This window comes from Pinus tabuliformis, chromosome 3_2 (assembly GCF_031772625.1).
Source record: "Pinus tabuliformis cultivar Carrire ecotype Pingquan chromosome 3_2, CPIR1, whole genome shotgun sequence".
Classification (NCBI taxonomy): Eukaryota; Viridiplantae; Streptophyta; class Pinopsida; order Pinales; family Pinaceae; genus Pinus; species Pinus tabuliformis.
In genome coordinates, this window is record NC_142302.1 from 1,198,972,097 (window position 1) to 1,198,978,022 (window position 5,926).

Consider the following 5,926-nt stretch of genomic DNA (forward strand, 5'->3'; position numbering starts at 1 on the left):
TTTCACTAGTTTCAATCCCACTTCTTCACCCCTGTGAGCATCACCCGATGCAATGAGTGCTAAGTGAACTATTCAAAAATCATGAGAAATTAGTCAGTTACGACTACCTCTCATGGAAATGGTCATACGTTTGAATGACTTACTTAACGCAGTTGAATCCCAAAAATGATATCTAATATAATGCACTGCGTAAAATACTTAAACTAATAATATTGCCGAGTACGTTGCAATTATTGAACTATTATCAGAAGAAGTTTCTCTTGGCATTATAAATTTAGTTGTTAAGTTAGATTGAAAACTCGTTGTGTTACAATTGAGTAGTCATTACTCAATAAGAAATCCATAAATTATGCGTATGTATCTACGTGTTCGATTACTAGAAAGAAATTTTGATTATATCACATATCAGGATATTCCACGGAATTTGAATACACTGACAGATGCATTAGAAAATTATGTTCTTGATAGACATTTGTGTAACTTATAAAACTAATCACATCATCATGATACATAAACACATAAAGTAAAAGATAGAAACATGCATATATATATATATATATATATATATATATATATATGTAAATGTTCATCAAAATATCAAAAAATAAGTGTTACAGGACACATAGCTTTCAAAGCCTACAATAGTGCAAAAAACATGACTAGAAAAGGCTATTCGCCCACATGGTGCTCGCGATAGCATGAGACCGTTATGATCACCCATCCTAACAGCCGACGCAGTCTCACAAACACTCCTAATGTATGCCTCTGGTATCGCAGTGGCACGTCATCTATAGTTGCATATTCTGGAATCCCTCAGGTAATCACTTCTAGATTTCATTCCATCTCTATCATAGGATCTACTCCTTCCTCGTATGGAGCATCTTCTATTTGACGTGCTACTCACCGTGCTATTGGCGACATGCCAGGAGGCCTTTCTGGTCCCACATCTACACATTTATCACAAGTAAACTCTTAGATACACTTTAACAAAAAAAAACTCATAAAACTTGAAAAATTTGAAAAACAAGTTTTACCTGCATCGGTCCATTGTTCACCCGGTGGTAGAGGGAGATCTGGATTTCCTCTGAAGTCCAAGCCTTTATAGGCATAATCATCCACAACAATCAGTTGTTTGCACAACCAACCAAAGAATGGCGGAGGGAAATTCATTCGCTGGCCCCCTCCTCCACAAGGCATGATCTCACTCCATCTGAGCAGCCTCGGATCTTGTGGAGCTAGATCCTCCACCTCTACCCACTAGTATCAAAATAGGGGCACACACTCCAAAAAGAAAGTGACCAAAATTGAACCAAAGCTAAACTGCTTCAAGTTTCCCAACTTGCCTTTGGTCAGTTGCCTCTTCATGTTGACCAGTAGTCCCTCGCACTAGTTGAACACTATTGGAGTAAGGCAATCCACTGCGTACTAGAATTGTGATTTCGAGATTTCGTGCAAAGCCTGCGCCCCAGTTACACAAGCCATGGTGTGTAGAATTATCCTTAATGGAAGATTATCGATGGTTTCTATCTTCACCTTCCCACTCATAGTTGTCTCTGCATCCAGGCAATGCCTTTTGATTAAGGTATTGGTGTTCTCACCTCCACCACGGGATCTAAAGAGTTGGACTCTTTGCTCTCTTATGGACAATCCGGTAATGAATTAGATATCATCTACTTCCACCTCTAGTTCTTGGTCTCCAATGATGAAGATTTTCCGATCAACATCCCATAGACTGATCAGATAATGTAGCAGCTCATTTTGAGCTCTGAGTCTTGGGGTTTGGAAGAATTTCAATAACCTGCAGTCCCTCAAAGCAATGACACATTAAACACTTTGTGCATCCTGGTGATCTTCTGCCTCATGGGTCCTTTCATTCCATTTGATGACCATGTTTTCGAAATCTCCTACAAACAAACCATTTACATTGATTAAATGCCTTTCCACATATCAAAAGCTATAAAAAAAGTCGATCAAGAGAGAGGATTTCTCTTTCTTTTTTCCGCCCTGCGGTGAGTGTGAGAGCCTTTTGGGCTCAGGGGTGATCAACGGGATCTGATGAGAAGACTTGTGCTGATCGCCCCTAATTTAAAAAATTGAAATCCTCCCTTTTAACCAGCAAAAATCCTATGAAATTAGAATGAAAAGCAAGATTACATGAAGAGCTCTTACCTGCAGCTGGCAGTGCGTGAAATCGTGCCATGGATCCCCCATACTACTTGCCTGAAGAAATAAAGGAAAAGAGGGTAAAATGAACTCTCCAATTTACTCCAAGTGAAATGGTAAAAATGCTTTAACTTTTGGTCTATTTATAAGTTTATAAATACATGTTTTCCAATATTTTATGATTTTCCTCGATATTAGTGATGTGTGGTTGTCTTTGTGTAGTTATAGGTTCTTTTCGGTGGTTACAGTGATCATTTTTGACTGATTCAATGAGTTTTTGTTTTATCTCTTTTTCGGTCTTGTTAAAAAAACAAAAAAGGAACCCCCTCTGGAGTCACTTTAAGCTCTTTTCTGACTCTCGAAATATGAAAAGATTGCCAAGTACTTGTCTCTTCGAACTCGTTAAAATAAATGAATTGACGTCATCTCAGTATACGTTTATCCCTTTTTGGGTTAAGATTGACTATTTACAAAAAAGGTACACCTTGGTTGACATGATCAAGAGGTTCTCTCGAATATTGTTTTCTACCTTTTCGGGTTCGAGAGACAAATTACGAAAAGGGACACGATGGAATTTTCTTTTTCGTCTCTTTTTCAAACTCTTTAAATATGAAAAAGATACCTATTTATTCTTCTGTCATACTCTTAAAATTAAATGGCGAAGGGCTTGTCACCATGACAAGACCGAGTTTCTCCTTCCTAGGACTTGTAAAACTTACTAGGATGGATTCATTCGAAGCATGAACTTATACAACAAGCATATGCTATCCCCTTCAAGCTTGTGATAAAAAATAATTAGGGTACTCGCTAGAAATAGTGGGGAAAAATGGAAGTTAAACATCTCTTGTATAGGCAACATGTCTTTCTTGAACATGACACTCATCTTTTTCTCGTGTCGGGTTTGGGATATCCTCACTTAGTCACTTACCTTTCGAGTTTGGGTGATCCATTTTTGCCTCTCATCTAACTATTCCATTTCGTCATCATGACCCTTGGTTTTATGTTGAGTCAAATGCTACCACACTCCAGAGTTGTGTTGCCGATGTTCAAGAGAAGTCCTATCTGCAGTTTGTTACCTATACGTTGTTTGACCCTTTGCTACAGTCTTGGATCATACTCATTCATTCCACTTTATTCCTTGTTTTGTGTCGATGATGGGGGAATCATCATGGCCCTCCTTCGATGGGTCACTTCCTGTCGACTTCAGCTCATTATCTAGGAAGGTGACTTAGAGACCCCCTTTCAGTACCTTAGGGCTTGCATGTCTTAATGGAAATTTCTTCCACATCTAACGATAGGTTTTCATCATTGGCATTCGATCCAATGATTCCACGAATGTTCGACTTCAACTGCATTTTCACATTCACGGATTGTACTGTCGTACCTTGAGAGCCATTGTCATTATTGGTGGTTTCTCTCGTGCATGTTAACAGTCCACATCATTGGCCGATAATTAGGTGGTTTTCTAGCATGTTCGACTTTGACACATTCATTCGCATGTTAGAATTCGTACTTTGATTGTGTTAGGGATGGAGTGTAAGACCCTCAGTTATGTTTGATATGACTAAGGTTGCGTGAAGTTTTGTATTGTTCATGATTTTACACATGTTTCTTCTATACAGATGGCTGTGACCATACTGTGGGACTCTATATTTATGATTATGATGATTCTTCTATATCGAGTGGTTGTGTCCATACCTTGAATCTTAGACTTACAGATGATACTTTCCATTCAGATGGCTGCGCCCATGCCGTGGATATTTTCACATAGTCCTTTCTATTCGGATGGTTGCGTCCATACCATGGATTAATGTTTTCATATAATATATGTATATGTATATGCGTCCTTCATTTTCAAGTCTCCTAACAGTGTTTGTTCTTGTCCTTACAAAAACTCATAAAGCATCTCAACCATCACTCCTTGTTTTTCCTTCATGCTCTAGGGGGCATCTGTTACACAGTATTTTGTCATGCCTCCTGCACTTCCCTATGTCATGCTCTGAAATGCCTGAAACTTGGCAATCATGCAATGTACCCATCATGATATGGAGTTCAGATCCTCCCTGAAACACTGATGGAAACATGCCTTGAGCCTTCCCTGAAGAAGCAAGCTCTAAAACCCTAATTTCAGGACCAACACGACTGTGACACTGGCAACTAGCGTTGATGACAAATTGCACTATATTAGCCTCGCACTACAAGCGCACTTTTTACTTGGATACTTGCACTGATCCCTAAAAGACAAACTTTCCCAAAGAGGAAAAGAAGCTTTGAGATCTAGAGGCTTCAAGAACGACGAGCTGGAGGTTGTTCGGTGTGGTTGTGGTCAAATTATCCCAATATTTACCTTTGATTTTATCCCTATGAGATACCTCCTTGAGATGAGGGCCTTCCCTTATATTTGGAGAGATCCTAACTTCCTGTCCCTGCCTATATATTCATCCTCTCCATCCCCAATTCGTTGGTCTCTGATTATTTGCACCCTTATGCTGAGATAATTCCTACATGCTACTCATTTGGCTTGGAGAAGGAGTGCTTGGAGAGCTTGAGCTTGGACTTAGACATTCACTCAAAGAGAGCTTATTGACATCAAGGCTTGGTTGTATGCTTCCTCCTTTATTTCATTAAAATATACAACTGTCGGTTCACTTTCCATAAATGTTTATGTTAATGCATCATTTATCTTAATGCTCCTTGATCTGTTAAGTGGATTAATTTCAATTATGCTTGTTGCACCTGTATTCTTCGTTGTGTCTTTGATCTCTTGTGTAGGTATCCAAATGCTATGAGTGATAGAGCTAAGCCTAAGGAGTAATCGATTTGAGATCTTGAACAAAGGAGTGAGTTATAACATTAGAACGAGGTAGGCCATCTTCCTCTTCTCTCATTTCAATTTTAATTTATGAAAGTGTCTGGTAGATTGTCACGTGGGTTTCTAGTCCCACTCATTGGGATAGAGGGGTCGTCTCTATCCATAGAGAGGATTTACCTAGAAAAAAAAATGACGACTCCACTGGGGAAGCTATAACCCTTTCCATACATTACTTCGATCATATTCTTTGATGAGTTTAACCAAACGTCGATTTATTGGATTGTGTGCATGACTGTAGCTATTTGCAGTCACTGGTTATTGCCTGAAAATGTTAAGCCTCATTTGATTTTGAAGATTTTTTATTTTTTCCTTATTTTTCTTGCCCAACACATTTTCTACACTGATAGAAGCGCTGACACTGTTGATTTTCAAATTACAATCGCGCTGCTCTGCCTTTCATTGCCCTTTTGCCTTTAACATGCACGTTGATCCCAAAGGATATAAGAAAATTAGGGTTTCTTCTTGTTTTTAGTGATTCTCGACCTCTGTGAGTGATTTTCCAGTGTAACTACAGTGTGTTTGTCTTGATTGTTATCCTTGTGTGATTGCAATTGTCTCTTGGCTTTGTTGATGTGTGTTTGAAGCTTGATTGCCTTTTAGGGTTTCTAGGTCACCCTTCGCTCATTGCTTGGTCTATCTCTCTAAGATTGATTACTTCCATTTAGGAGTCTTGTTGCAGTCAGGACAACATTTTCAAGTTGCTTTCAGTTTGTGATTGTAAAGTTATTTTCATCGGTATTGAGTTATATTGGTGCCTTGAAAATTGCTTTTGCTCCATTGTCAAACATAGATTACAGTTGTTTGCTTTGGTAGGACTGAAAGTGAATACTTGTTTTGATTTCTTTGTTTCAAAACGAAAAGTGAAAGATTTATTCATTTTAGTATTTTTGA